The 15,168-nt window shown below is 38.6% G+C and overlaps 1 protein-coding gene across 1 annotated transcript in view; it reads left to right on the top strand.

Annotated features, from left to right (window-relative positions):
- The window catches only part of MAP3K2 (mitogen-activated protein kinase kinase kinase 2), a 208,349-nt gene that overhangs the window by 84,084 nt on the left and 109,097 nt on the right, over positions 1-15,168 (top strand). The gene's annotated exons all lie outside the window — the stretch shown is intronic.

The following is a 15,168-nucleotide window of genomic DNA, read 5'->3' on the forward strand; positions in this document are numbered from 1 at the left end:
GTCAGTTATGGTCTCTTCGGGGTATATTCCCAGTAGTGGAATTGCTGGGTCAAATGGTATCTCTATTTGCAACTTTTTGAGAAAGCGCCATACCACTTTCCACAGGGGTTGCACCATTTTACACTCCCACCAACAGTGAATAAGGGTTCCGGTTTCTCCACAACCTCGCCAGCGTTTGTTACTTGCTGTTCTGTTAAGTTTTGCTATTTTGACTGGGGTGAGATGATTGTTTTAACATCTCACACATTTTGAGTGTGTAGACAGGAGGTGCCAGTCTTTGGCCAGGGATATCATGCTTGGAAGGGTCAAGGGATAGCACAGAAGAGGAAGACCCCAAATGAGATGGATTTACATAATGACTGGGGTGATTAGGACAGTAAAATTTGTTCATAGTAGGGGAGGGTTCAGAGCTATTGTGTATAGCGTTGTTATGAGTCATAGCTGACTTGGTGGCACATAACAACAACATTGTGATGGTACCACTTTCCTTATTTCCTTTGTATCTGAGTGTTAAGTATCTGAGTGACTTATATGTTAATCTTTTATCATATCAATTTTTAAAATTGGTTAATTAGATCAAATAATTTTCTTGTTGAGTCTTGGATTTTCTATATCAAAAATGAGATGGATTGATACAGTAACTGAGACAATGGGGATTGGTGTGTCGGAATTAGTGAGACTGGCTCAGGACAGGGCAGGGTTCAGAGCTGGTGTACCTAGGGTCACTATACATCATAGGCGACTCAATGGCCCATAAAAACAATAACATATTATGACAGATTTGGAAGCAGGAGTGGCAACCACTTCCTAAACAACATGCCTCTGGAAACTCTGTGAACTTTGATAAATGTTGATAGTTGTAGAGGGGCTTCAGGCCTTTTGTTCATAGGGTTGCTATGAGTCATGCTTGACTCAAAGGCAATCAACAAGAACAACCATGAATGAAGTACAATATCATCTGCAAATAGATGTAGTTTTACTTCCTCTTTTCCCAGTTGGATGCCTCTTAGTTTCTTTTTTTTTTACCATATTGCTCTAGTTAAGACTTCTAATAAAATATTGAATAGAAGTAAATAGAAGGCAAGGTCCTTTTCTTGTGCCTGTCCACACAGGGATTAAATGCTTTTAATTTGTCTTCAGTGAGGATGATAGTGCCTGTTGATTTTGTATATATGCTCTTGATTATGTTGAGAAATTTTCCTTCTATTTCAATTTTGGTGAGCATTTAACAAGAAGGGGTGTTGAATTTTGTCAAATACCTTTTCTGTGTGAGCTGCTGCTTTGATACAGTTCTTTATGTTTTTTCCCCATTTCTTTATTCAAGTCTGTTAACTTTCATTATTATTATTTTATACTGATTTATTTACGAAGTTCCTATACATTGTTTTTCTCACACTGGATTTTTCCTATTTCCTTTACACACACACACACACACACACACACACACACACACACACACACTCTTTTATTTTATTGATGTGGTGGATTACATTGATTGTTTTCTGATGTCAGACCATCGTTGCATGCTTGGTATGAACATCATTTGATCACAATAACTTTTTTCTTATGAGATACTGGATTCTGTTGACTAGGATTTTATTTGCGTTATGTTCATGGGTGATACTGTTATGCACTTTTCTGTTCTAGTACTATCTTTTTGGTTATCAGGGTTATACTTCCTTTATGGAATGAGTATAGGAAGATTATATCTTTTCTAACTATAAAATAGTTTGCATGACATTGATGTGTCAGTTCTCTGAATGTTTTGTAGAATTTGCCTGTATAGGTGAGCTCTGGTGGCCTAGTGGCAGAAAACTGCACTGCAATCCCAGGGGTGCATGGTTCAAATCCACCAGATGCTCTGCTGAAGAAGGAGGAACAGTCGCCTCCTGTACCAGTCAGATCCAATTTGACGGTACACATATAAAAAGAATAAGTAAATAAATAAATAAATAAAGAATTTGCCTGTATAGAGATCTTGTCCTGAACTTTTATGTGTTTGGGAATTTTTTTTATTACATACTTGATTTCTTCTTTTGTGATGGGTCTGTTCAAATTTTCTTCTTTTGTATTAGTTTAGGTAGGCAGTGAATGTCTAGTAATTTGTCCATTTCCTAGGTTTACAAATTGTTTGAGAGTATAGTTCTTTGTAATAGTCCATACTATCCTTTTTATTTATTTCAGTTGGTTCTTTTGCTACATCTCTGTTACCTTGTTTGTTTATTGGGGTTTTTTTTTAATACAAAACTGTTTCTTACTATCTTACTCAGATTGTCTTCTCTTTCTTTGTTAGATTTGCAGGAGTTGGTTGATTTGTTAATCCTTTTGAAGAACTAACTTCTAGTCTTTTTGATACATTCTGTTTTTCTGCTTTTGGGGTTTGTTGTTATGTGCCCTCGAGTTGTTTTCGACTCATAGCGACCCTATGTACAACAGCCCTAAACCCTGCTCTATCCTGTGCCAATCGCATTGCCTCTGACATACCCATCCCGATTACCACAGTCACTAAATCAATCCACCTTGTAGAGGGTCTTCCCCTCCTGTGCTGTCCCTCCACCTTACCAAGCATGATGTCCCTCTCCAAGGACCTGTTTCTCCTTACAACATGTCCAAAATATGTCAGACAAAGCCCCAGAATTCTTGCCTCCAAGGAGTAGTCTGGTTTAACCCTCTCTAGGATGAATCTGTTTGTTTTCTTGGCAGTCCATGATACATTCAGTACTCTTCTCCAGCACCACAGCTCAAAGGCGTTAATTCTCCTTCTGTCCTCCCTAGTCATTGTCCAACTCTCTGATGCATAACAAGTGATTGCAAAAACCATGGCCTTTATCAGGCGGACCTTAGTCTCCAGAGATACACCGTTGCTCTTGAGTACTTTAGAGAGGTCCATGAGAGATATCATTGACTGAAAGCAGAGAATACCAGAAATATGTTTATTTATATTTTATTGGCTATGCAGAGACATTTGATGGTATGGACAATAATTTACAGCTAACATTGATGGAATGGGAATCCTAGAACATTTAATTGTGCTAATGTGAAACCTGTACATAGACCAAGAAGATACTGTTCACTGAGAACAAGGGACCACTTGCCTAGAGGGCAGAAAATGGTAGGGGCAAAGGGCTGTAAGTGTCTTTCTGAAAGGGCCAGAGGGAGTGAGAATAGCACAGCCCTTACTACCCCGTAGCAGAAAGATAAAGAGCTAGTAGCCCAGCCCCATAGTGCCTCTAGAGCCACATCAGCAGCAAGAGGCTCATTTATGCCTTGTTGCCTCGCAGACTTTACTCAAAGTGGTACTGAGAATGAGGTTTATTGCAGGAATAATTTGAAGAGTGGGGGAGGCAAATAATATCACCCAGTGCAAATCCACATTTTAGCCCAGCAGTCCCAAGGCCTACTTTCTCAATTAGTCAAAGTCTTGGTTTAGTTTACAAGCACAAATCCAAATCATCCAGCAAGCTTTGCCTCAGAGCAGTTATAAATCAGCTGTTCCTTAATTATCTGGCAAGAGTAGCAAAACCTTTAACTGTGGCCTTTATCTCAGGGTTCCTCTGGTTACACTTTGCCACAGTTTGTCCACAGCAATGCTCCAGTCTCTCCACTACCCTCACCAGGATCTCGTCACCAGGGTCATGCTATAGTTTCCCTCAAATCTTGCCACTCAGTGTGGGACACACTATCTTTCATCCTAGTCCCATAGCTGTTGATGATTTGCAAGACCATGATTCTGCAGTTAAGGTAGCTGGAGACCAGAGAGTTCTAAGGTAATGGTGAGGGAAGGGGGAGGAAGGAGCGAACTTTGGGTTAGCATTGCATACCACATAGGTTACAATATAAGAAAGCTATGTGTCAAGATTGTATCCTTTTTCCTTGACTATTCAGTCTGTATTCTGAGCAAATCACATGAGAAGCCGAACTGTAAGAAGATGAATTATGACATTAAGCCTGGAGGAAGATTCATCAACAATCTGTGTTATGTAGGTGATATACCTTGCTTGCCGAAAGTAAAGGGGACTTGAAATATTTTCTGCAGAAGATCAAAGACTACAGCCTTCAATATGGATTACATCTCAACTTCAAGAAAACAAAGATCCTCACCACTGACCTAGTAGGAAACATAATGATAGATGGAGAAAAGATTGAAGTTGTCAAAGATTTACTCTACTTTTGTCCACAAACAACATCCATGGTAACAGCAGTCAAGAAATGGAAAGACATTGCATTGGAAAATTCTGTTAAAGACCTCTCCAAAGTGCTAAAAGAGAAAGAGAAAAGAATGTCAGTTTAAAGACTAAGGCACTCCTGATACAAACCATGGTATATTTAGTTGCCTCCTATACATCTAAAAGTTGGAAAATGAATAAGGATGCTAGAAGACAGCTTAATACCTTTGAGTTGTGGTGTCTGAGAAGAAACTATCTCAAGGACTTCCAAAAAACCCAAATAAATATGTCTTAGAGGAAGTACAACTAGGTTACTTCTTAGAGGCAAAGATGATGAAATTTCATCCCACATACTTTGGGCATATTTTCAGAAGATGCTGCCAGATCTTGGGAAAAGACCTAGTACTGGGAAAGTGGAGGGTCAGAGAAGGAGAACAAGACCCTCAACAAGATGGACTGACACAATGACTGTTCCTGTGTCCTCAAACAGAGATGGTGAGGATGGTGCAGAATTACACAAGATTTTGATCTGTTTTTCATAAAGTCGCTATGAGTAATCTACTCAATGGCATTTAACAACAATCTTTATCATCTTTCTTTTAGAGTATGTAGAGTTTCCTTGCTTTTCTGTTTGCAGTTGTTGGAGATGTTAAAGTGTTGATTATGGTTATTTTTTTAACGTGTGTGTTTATTGATATAAATTGACTTCTGCGTACTGCTTTTGCTGATTCTCCAAGATTTTGGTATCTTGTATTTTCCTTCTCATTTCAAGGAACTTTATAATTTATTTCTTCCGTTGATGTTGTTGCTGTTATGTGTCATCAAGTTGCCTGCAACTTATAGCGACCCTATGTACAATAGCTCTGAAACCTGCCCTATTCTGAGCCAGTCTCACTGACTCCAACACACATAATCCCTTTGCCCCAATTATCATGTCAGTCCATCTCATCTAGGGTCTTTCTCCTCTGCGCTGTCCCTCCACCCTTCAAGTCCTTCTCCAAGGACTGATCCATCCTGGCCACAAGTTCAAAGTGTATGAGATGGAGCTTCAAAATCCTTGCCTCCAAGGAGAAACTTGGTTTCATCCTTTCCCAGACAGACCTGTTTGTTCTCTTAGCAGTCCATGATATGTTCAGTAATCTTCTCCAGCACCACAACTTCTTTAATCCTTAATCATTGTCCAGTTTTCTGATGCATAGCAAGTAATTGCAAAGACCATGGCCTGGATCAGGCATACCTTAATCTCTAGATTGGCGTCCTTGCTCTTCAGCACTCTGGAGAGGTCCCTGACAGCAGATTTCCCTAATGCAATTAGTCTTAATTTCCTGACAGCTGGTGTTGAGAGTATTGATTATGGCGATAAGTACCTAGTTTTACCCCTTTGCTCTTCCTTTTGTTGATTTCTAATTTTATAGCATTGTGTTCCTAAGAGATGCTCTGTAATATTTCAGTGTTTTTTTATTTATAGAAGCTTCTCTTGCGACCTAAAATGTGATTTATTCTGGAGAATGTTTTGTATACCTTGGGAGAGGAATGTGAATCCTTTGGCTGGAGTATTGTCTCTTTCTTGTATTGTTAACTTTGTCTTTGTTAAATTTGTTGTTATTCTGTCCTTCATTGAGAGTAGTGTAATAAATGATGTCTCATATGATTCTTGTAATGTCTATTTGATTTGTTTATTTTGTGGTTCTATCTTTGGATTTATAGATAGTCATTTTAGATATATCCTCTTATTCTTCTGACATTTTAGTCATTAGATAGTGTCCTTTCTTGTCTCTTATTCTGATTTTTGCTTTGAAGTCTTATCTTACTGGAAATTGATATTGTCAGTCCTCTCTTTGTTTCCATTGGCGTGATACATTTTTTTGCCACTCTTTAATTTTTAGTGTCTGTCTCTGTGTGCCTAATTTGCATCTCCTGTAAGCAACTTATTTATGGGTCATATTTTCTTACCCAATCTGCTACTGGTGCATTTAATCCGTTACAGATAGGAATGGTTTTATTGCTGTCATTTTGCTGCTTCTTTTTTTGCCAAGTCCTGTTTCCTTTGTTCTGTTTACTTTTCTATGCTGAATTCCTTTTGTTTGTGGCTTCTCTCTTGATTTCTTTCATTGTTCTTGCTTTAGCATTTACTAACACTTTGATTTTTTTATTTCAATGATATGATTTGTTCCTGTCATTTAACCATTTTTTTTTTCCACCAAGTTTAAACCAGATCATATTATCTTGAAATTGCCTTGAGTTAATCGCAATTTAGAAGTTGGTGAAGAGATTGAGATTGTTCACAGCTTTAGTTTTCTTGGCTCCACAGTCAACACTCTTGGCATCAGTAGCCAGGAATTGAAAAGACTTATTGCGATGGGAAAGTCTGCTGTTAGGGACCTCTCCAAAGTACTGAAGAGCAATGGTGTCTCTCTGGAGATTAATGCACATCTGATACAGACCATGGTCTTTGGTATCACTTGTTATGCGTCAGAGAGTTGGACAGTGACTAAGGAGGATAGAAGGAGAATTGATGCCTTTGAGCTGTGGTGCTGGAGAAGAGTATTGAGAATACCATGGACTGCTAGGAAAACAAACAGATTTGTCCTGGAAACGATTAAACTGGGCAGCTCCCTGGAGGCAAGGATTCTGAGGCTCCATCTAACATACTTTGGACATGTTGTAAGGAGGGAAAGATCCTTGGAGAGGGACATCATGCTTCGGTAGGGTGGAAGGACAGCGCAGGAGGGGAAGGCCCTCTATGAGGTGGATTGATTCAGTGACTGGGGTAATTGAGATGGGTGTATCGGAGACAGTGCGATTGGCACAGGACAGAGCAGAGTTTACGGCTGTTGTACATAGGGTCGCTATGAGTCGCAAGCGACTCGATGGCACATAACAACAACAACAACATTCCCTCTTATTACTTTGAAGTCATCTTCATTTACAGAGTGATTTCTTTGGTTCCTTTCCATTTCGTAAGTTGATTTTATTCAGTGTTCCTGGGACTGTGTTGATTTCTAAATGATGTTGTTATAGGTCCTTATATTTGGTGGATAACCTACCATTTCCTGTATCTTCTAGGGTTGGTTTCTTTCTTAAAAAACCCTTTAATTTTTGCTTTTCTGAAAATGTCCTAATTTTACTGTCATACTTGATGAAAAATTTGTTTACTATACAATTTTGGTTGTCATTTTCTTTCAGAGTTTTATATACATAATCCCACTGTTTTCTTGCCTTGATGGTTTCTGCTAAATAATCAGGGTTTAGTATTACTATCTTTTATATGTAATTATCTCCTTTTCCTGATCTCCTTTCGATATTCTTTGTCTTTTATTTTGAAGAACTTAATTATAATATGTCTAGATGTTTTTCAGTTTAGGTCTCTCCCGTATGGGGTTCACTTAGGCTCTTGAATGTATGTTTTCTCATTTTTCATAATCTGGGAACTTTTTTCCTTTAACACATTGCCGCAAATGACAGCAAATGTGTTTCTAAGTACGGTGGTCAAAAGTGTGCAGCAACGTGTTAAATGTTCAGTGATTTTTCCATTTGATTTTTCCTCTCTTGTTCTAGAATTCCAGTCACATATACTTTCTCTCTCTTGATGTTGTTGTTGTTGTTAACTGCCATAGAATCTTAGAGGACCCATAACAACCCTAAGAATGAAAATCTTGAACACAAAACTTTGATCTTTTCTCCAAGTTCATAGAGTTTCCAGAGATAAGCTTTTTTTTTTGGAATTGGATGCCACACCTTCTTCCAAGCCTGTTTTATTTGGGAGATTCACTAAAATGCAGGCCAGAGGGCCACAGGCCTGAGGGCCCAAAAGCCTTTTGAAATACAAGGTCAAATCCAATCAGCTCCCCTGTTGGGAGCAAAGCCACACCCTAGTCTCAACTCCAAACCAGAAAACAAACCTTTGTAGAATCCAGCCTTTCCACTCAACTTCCCAGTCTGGAAATAGTCCCAGACTGGCAGCCAAAAATCCTTTTTAAATGCAAGGCCAAATCCAATCAGTTCACATGTCCCACGTAATTATTATGTTTTCTTTCCTTCTTACCTTTTATTTCATTCATTTCATTACCTTTCATTTCTTCCCTTCTGTTCTTTTATCCTTCTAGTATGTTAGCCAATTTCTGAAATATTGGCCTTAATAGTTTAATTTCCTGAGTTTTTGGTAGCTTCTGATTTTCTATATATAGTCTTGTGTTGATTTTCTTTTTACCTCTTTTTTTTCTTTTGTTTTTTTCATGTACCATTGAATTGGATCCAGCTGGAACAGGAGGAGATTGCCCCTCCTTCTGTAGCAGAGCATCTGGTGGATTTGAACTACATGCCTTCAGGATTATAGTGCTGCTTCTTTGTATTGATTTTTAAAAATTCTTTAATACAGAATAGAGATGAATAGAATTTTGTCTGTGTTTTTATTTTGTCTATATTTTCCTACAGTGTTTTTCTTGTATTTCTTCTTCAATCCTGCCATTCCTCTGAATTCTTTATCAAGAAGTTATAGCAGTAGTTCTTCTACTGAAACATTTATTGATTCTGTATTTTGCTTACTTTTCATTGGCACCTTGTCTTGGTTTTTGGTGGGGCTTAATGTTACCTGTGGGACATTGTGGTGGTGTTATGCTTGTGGTTTTTTACTTCTAGTGAGCGTGATATTAGACAGACTGCATTTGTAGTTTTTCATGTTGGGTAGTTAATTGTGGAATTGACAGGTAATAATGATTGCCTTCTAATATCATTCAGGTAAATCAGGTAATGATTCTTATTGTAATGTAATAGGTGCACTTGCAGAGCTGGCTATGCTAGAAATTAGGGCTTGGTCATTGGTGGTAATGCTGGCCGTAATCAGGCTGACAGTGGGAGTAGGGCCAGGGCAGTGGCAGTAGTGGAGTACCTGGCAGGGGCAGCAGCACAACCTACAGTGTGTAGGGTGCATTGAGGCCTGATGATTTGGTAGAGCATGCAGGTCACCAGGGCTACCGGGCTTCTGGGCCTCTGAACCACTGTACCTGCCTGCACAGGCACTTCCAGTATCAGATTTAAAATGGCATAAGCTGATTTGGGGCAAGAGGAACCTTACTTTGTTAGATGGAAACTACCTTACTCGGTTGGGTAATATGAGGACAGGAATTTTGTTCCTTTCCCTTTTCTTGATATCCCTGGTGCCTCACTGCTGTAATTCTGGATCTGTACAGACTCCCCAAGAGCCTCCCAAAGGAAAGATCAGTGGATCCAATGGTACTGGACTCTTTCACAGTTATCTCCTTAATTTGTATCTTTAAACAGTACATTTTTCTCCCTCCCACCCCCTGCCCCAGTCAGTGTCTAAATGCCCTCATTACTGCTTCATGTAAGTTTCAGAATCCCAAGATTTTCATCTGCAGCTACTTTTCTTTATTTTTCTGTGTATTTTATGATTTATCAATCCTTTAGGGAGGGAGCTCTGGTGGTGTATTCCATAGGGAGCTGCAATTCAAATCCAAAGGTGGTGCCTCTCTGGCTGTTCAGGTCCACTAGTCACTCCAAGGGAAGAAGATGGGCATTCTCCTCCCAGGTGATTTGTAATTTCCTGTAAGTCCACTGGATCTATGAATTTGTTTGAACTCGACAGCAATGAAGTTGAGAGTGAATCAACTCCTTATTGAGTATTGCCTTTTCCTTCACCCAGTGTACCAATTTATTAATTTTTACTCTCATCTCCCTCCTTTCCCATCTCTGTTGCTTTCCAGAATTTTCGTATATATCTTTCCTTAGCTTTTTATAATAGTGGTCTTAAACCATAATTGTTTTATCACACATCATAATTTATTCTAGATTCAAACATATTGTACAATATTTTACAAACTTTTTTAATCAATTTTAACTTAAACATAATATTCCATTATATGAATGTTCTAAAGTTTCCTTACCTGTTTATTGGTTCCTGGACACTTACATTGTTTTCAAGTCATTGCTATTATAAATAAACATACATGGGTATGCATATGCATCATTTTACATTCCTACCATCAATTTATGAGATTACCAATTTCTCCATACCTCTGCCAGCATTTTTTGTTGAACTTTACTATTGTTGCTGGAAAGAAGGAATGATTTGCTCAGTATACACACTGAATAGGTATGGAAAAAGGATGCAACCCCAATGCACAATTTTCTTGATTTTAAATCATGTAGTGTTCCCTTGCTCTGTTCAGACAATACTTTCTTGGCCTGAGTCTAGGTTTTGTATAATTAAGTGTCCTGAAATTCATATTTTGTTCAATGTTAGCCATAGTTTGTTATGATTTTCATAATCAAATGTCTTTGCAGAGTTAATAAAAGTTAATAAAACACAGACATTATGCATATATTCTCTGCTTTAAACTAAGATCCATCTGATGTCAGCAATGATATCTCTGGTGCCATGGCTTCTTCTAAACCCAGCTTGGACCTCCCAACAGTTCCCTGTCAAAAGTTTTGTAATGAGATTCAGCAATATATTACTCACATGTGATATTAGTATTCTTCTTCAATAAATTCTACATTCTATTGAATCACCTTTTTTTTTAAAATGGAAACAAATAAGGATCTCTTTCAGTAGTTGGCCGGGTAGCTGTTTCCAATTTTCCTTGCATAGGCTGATAAGCACATATAGCCAGCTCTGTTGGACTAATGGTAAGAATCTGTGCTGTAATCCCAAAGGCATGCAGTTCAAATCCATCAGCTGCTATACAAGAAAAGGATGGGAAATCTTCTTCTGTATAGTTTAATGCCTCTGACAGCCTGTTATGGATCAGCTCTGACACAAAACTGCAACACATGACATACAACAATAACACTGTCAGTGACCTTTCTCTTGACCTTTATTGCCCGCTTCATGTAGGTCTTTTTTTAAACTTTTTTTGAGATAAGCCATTAACAAGATCAGGACTTGGTTCTTCGAAGGGTCAATAAAACAAACTATGGCAAACTTAGAAAAAGAAAACATACAAATAATTTGAATCAGAAATGAAAGAGGTGACATCCCAACAGAAACAACTGAAATTTAAAATGTTGTTGTTGTTATGTGCCATCGAGTCGTAATAATAATTATGAAAAGTTTTACTCCAATATATTTGAAAACCTGGAACAAATTCCTATATGTACACATCACCAGACTGATACAGACTGAAAAGAGACACCTGAACAGACCCATCACAAAAGAAGAAATTGAGCAGGTCAGAAAAAAAACTTTGCTTCTCCACACATCCTCCCCTAAACCCCCCCCCCCAAAAAAAAAGGGCTTGGTCTAGAAGCCTTCTTGGCTGAATTCTACCAAACATTCAGAGAGGAACTATCAATCAACAATCCTACTTAAATTATTTTTAAAAATAGAAAAGGAAAGAACCCTCCTAGAGCTATTCTATGAAGCAAACATAACCCTAATACCAAAACCAAGCAAAGACATCTCCCAAAAAAAGACTATAGTCCAATATCTTTAATGAGCATAAATGCAAAATCCTGACCAATAGTATCCAACATATTTTTTTTGTATACATTGTTTTATTCATGTACATTTTTTTTTTAATTTAGGTTGTTTATTTTTCATTGAAATGAAACATATTTTAAAAAATAATTCATCATGACCAAATGGGATTTATAACAGGTATGCAAGCATGGTTCAACATAAGAAAAACCATATAATTTATCACATTAACAAAATAAAGAACAAGAACCACATGACCTTATCAGTTGATCCATAAAAGACCATTGACAAAATTCAACAGCCTTCCTGATTAAAAAAAAGAAACCAAAAGTGTTCCTGATTAGAACAAAATGGGAGAATTTTAGACAAAACAAAGGGAATTTTTTTACCTAGTAAAAGGTATATCTGCAAAACCAAGAGCCAATGACATTCTAAATAGAAAGAGACTAAAGACATTCTCCTTACAAACAGGAACCCCCTACTATCATTCCTATTCAATATTGCCTTGGAAGTTCTAGCAAGAACAATGTTGTTGTTGTTGTTATGTGCCGTCGAGTCGCCTGTGACTCATAGCGACCCTGTGTACAACAGCCCTAAACCCCGCTCTGTCCTGTGCTAAACACACCGTCTCTGACACTCCCATCCCAATTATCCCAGTCACTGAATCAATCCACCTCATAGAGGGCCTTCCTCTCCTGCGCTGTCCCTCCACCCTCCCAAGCATGATGTCCCTCTCCAAGGACCGGTCTCTCCTCACAGCATGTCCAAAGTATGTTAGACGGAGCCTCAGAATCCTTGCCTCCAAGGAGCCACCCGGTTTAACCCTTTCCAGGACAAACCTGTTTGTTTTCCTAGCAGTCCATGGTATTCTCAATACTCTTCTCCAGCACCACAGCTCAAAGGCATCAATTCTCCTTCTATCCTCCTTGGTCATTGTCCAACTCTCTGATGCATAGCAGGTGATTGCGAAGACCATGGCCTGTATCAGATGCACCTTAGTCTCCAAAGAGATACCATTGCTCTTCAGCACTTTGGAGAGGTCCCTAACAGCAGACTTTCCCATGGCAATGCACCTTTTAATTTCCTGGCTGCTGGTGCCAAGACTGTTGACTATGGAGCCAAGCAAACTAAAGCTGTGTACAATCTCAATCTCTTCACTATCCATCCTGATGCTGCCAATTGGTCCAGTGGTGAGAATCTTTGTCTTCTTGATATTGTGCCTCAATCCATATTGTAGGCTGCAGTCCTTGACACTCTGCAGCAGGCACTTCAGGTCCTCTTCAGTTTCAGCAAGCAGGGTTGTGTCATCCGCGTAATGCAGGTTGTTGATAAATCGTCCACCAATCTTGACCCCACATTTCTCCTCATAGAGCCCAGCCCCCCGGATAATCTGTTCTGCATATAGGTTGAAAAGGTATGCATACAGGTTGAAAAGGTATGGAGATAGGATGCATCCCTGGTGTACTCCCTTCCCAATTTTGAACCATGCAGTGTTCCCTTGCTCTGTTCTGACGACTGCCTCCTGGTCCAAGTATAAGTTTCGCATTAGAACGATCAAGTGTTCTGGGATTCCCATTCTTCTCAGAGTCAGCCACAGTTTGTTATGATCTACACAGTCAAATGCCTTTGCATAGTCAATGAAACACAGATAGACATTCCTCTGGTATTCCCTGCTTTCAGCCAAGATCCATCTAACCTCAATTACAATATCTCCAGTACCACTGGGAACATACCCCAGAGGAAATTAGAGCTGAGAAGCAAGCAGAAATATGCAAACCTATGTTTATAGCAGCATTATTTACAGGAGCAGGAAAATGGAGACAATTCAAATGCCCATGAATAATAGATGAATAAATAGAAAAGTGGTGGTATATTCATTCTATGGAATATTGTATAGTACTAAGGAACAGTGAAGCATTTGTAAAGTTTAGAGAGCATGTGAGTGACATAACTCAGACACAAAAGAACAGATATTACTTAAGATAGCTACTTGACAAAAGAAAGGTTACTGAGGCATGAATAAAAAGAAAATGTAATAACAATGAACACAATAAGGACTGAGACAAAGGAGGATCAACCTGGGAAGAACACAGACAGACAAGCCAATTCTGGTTGATGGGTGAGAACTAGATGCATATATCTTTTTAGGAGGGAGGTAGGAGAAGAAGACTGAAGGGAGGAGAGAAGAATCACTAGGATAGAGAAATTGTTGGGGGAGATGGGACTGGAAGTCTCTGTTTTTATATTCTTGAAGCACTCTGATCTCTAGTTCATTCTCATGTTACCTATGGTTTCTCAAATGTCCCTTTGCACACATGTGAACTGCTCTTTTGAAAAATGACCCTTTTCAACAATATGAATAATATCACACACCAGCTAAAAATTTTTCTGCTGAAAAGTATCCAAAAGTGACTGAGAGCTGCCAGAAATACAAGCTGCGTTTAGCAGAAGCCATGGCACCAGGGACATCGTAGCCAATGTCAGGTGGATCTTGACTGAAGGCACAGAATATCAGAAGAATGTCTGTCTGTGTTTTATTGACTATGCAGAGGTATTTGACTGTGTGGATCACAACATATTGTGGTGTGGCTAACATTGAGAAGAATGGGAACCCCAGAACACCTGATTGTGCTTATGCAAAACTTATACTTGTACCAGGAAGCATTAGAATAGAGGAAGGTAACACTGCATGGCTCAGAATCGGGAAGGGAATGTGTTAGAGGTATATCTTGTTCCTTACCTTTTCACATGCTTCCAGAAACTCTATGAACTTTGCTAAATGTCGATAGTTGTAGAAAAACTTTCAGACCTTTTGTTCATAGGGTCACTATGAGTTTTGCTTGTCTCAAAGGTAATCAACAACAATATACCTTTTCAATCTGTACGTGGACAACTGATCATTTGGGAGCCTGGGCTTTTTGAGGAATGTGGCATCAGGACTGGAAGAAGACTTATCAACAATCTGCATTATGCAGAAGACACAGTCTTGCTTGCTAAAAGTGAAGGGAGCCTAAAGCATTTGCTTTAGTCAAGGACTGCAGTCTTCAATATGAATTGAAGCTCAACATCAAGAAGATAAAGATTCTTACTACTGGGCCAAAGGAGAGGAGATTGAGATTGTTAACAATTTCAGATTGCTTGGTTCCACAGTCAACACAAGCTAGCTGTTAGGGACCTTTCCAGAGTTCTGAAGAGCAACATTGTACGTCTAGAGACTAAGCTGCATCTGATCCAGGTCATGGTTTTTGCAATTACTTGATCCACGTTATGGTTTTTGCAGTTACTTGCTATGCATCCAAGAGCAAGACAATGACTAAGGATGAAAGAAGAATTATTGATGCCTTTTTTTTTGGTTTTTTTTGTTTGTTTGTTTTGTTTTGTTTTTTTTTTTAATCAATTTGTATTTATTTTGTTATTGGTTTCTTCAATTTAGCTTGATATCAGAGAAGGGGGTTAAATAGATTGCATTGATTATAGATTTGTCTGATACCTAACATAACACAACTTATTGCTCCATTCATCAGTTGATGGACATTTGGATTGTTTTTACATTTTTTTTTTTCT

This window comes from Elephantulus edwardii, unplaced genomic scaffold (assembly GCF_000299155.1).
Source record: "Elephantulus edwardii isolate Elephantulus edwardi_28Jun2011 unplaced genomic scaffold, EleEdw1.0 scaffold00523, whole genome shotgun sequence".
NCBI lineage: Eukaryota > Metazoa > Chordata > Mammalia > Macroscelidea > Macroscelididae > Elephantulus > Elephantulus edwardii.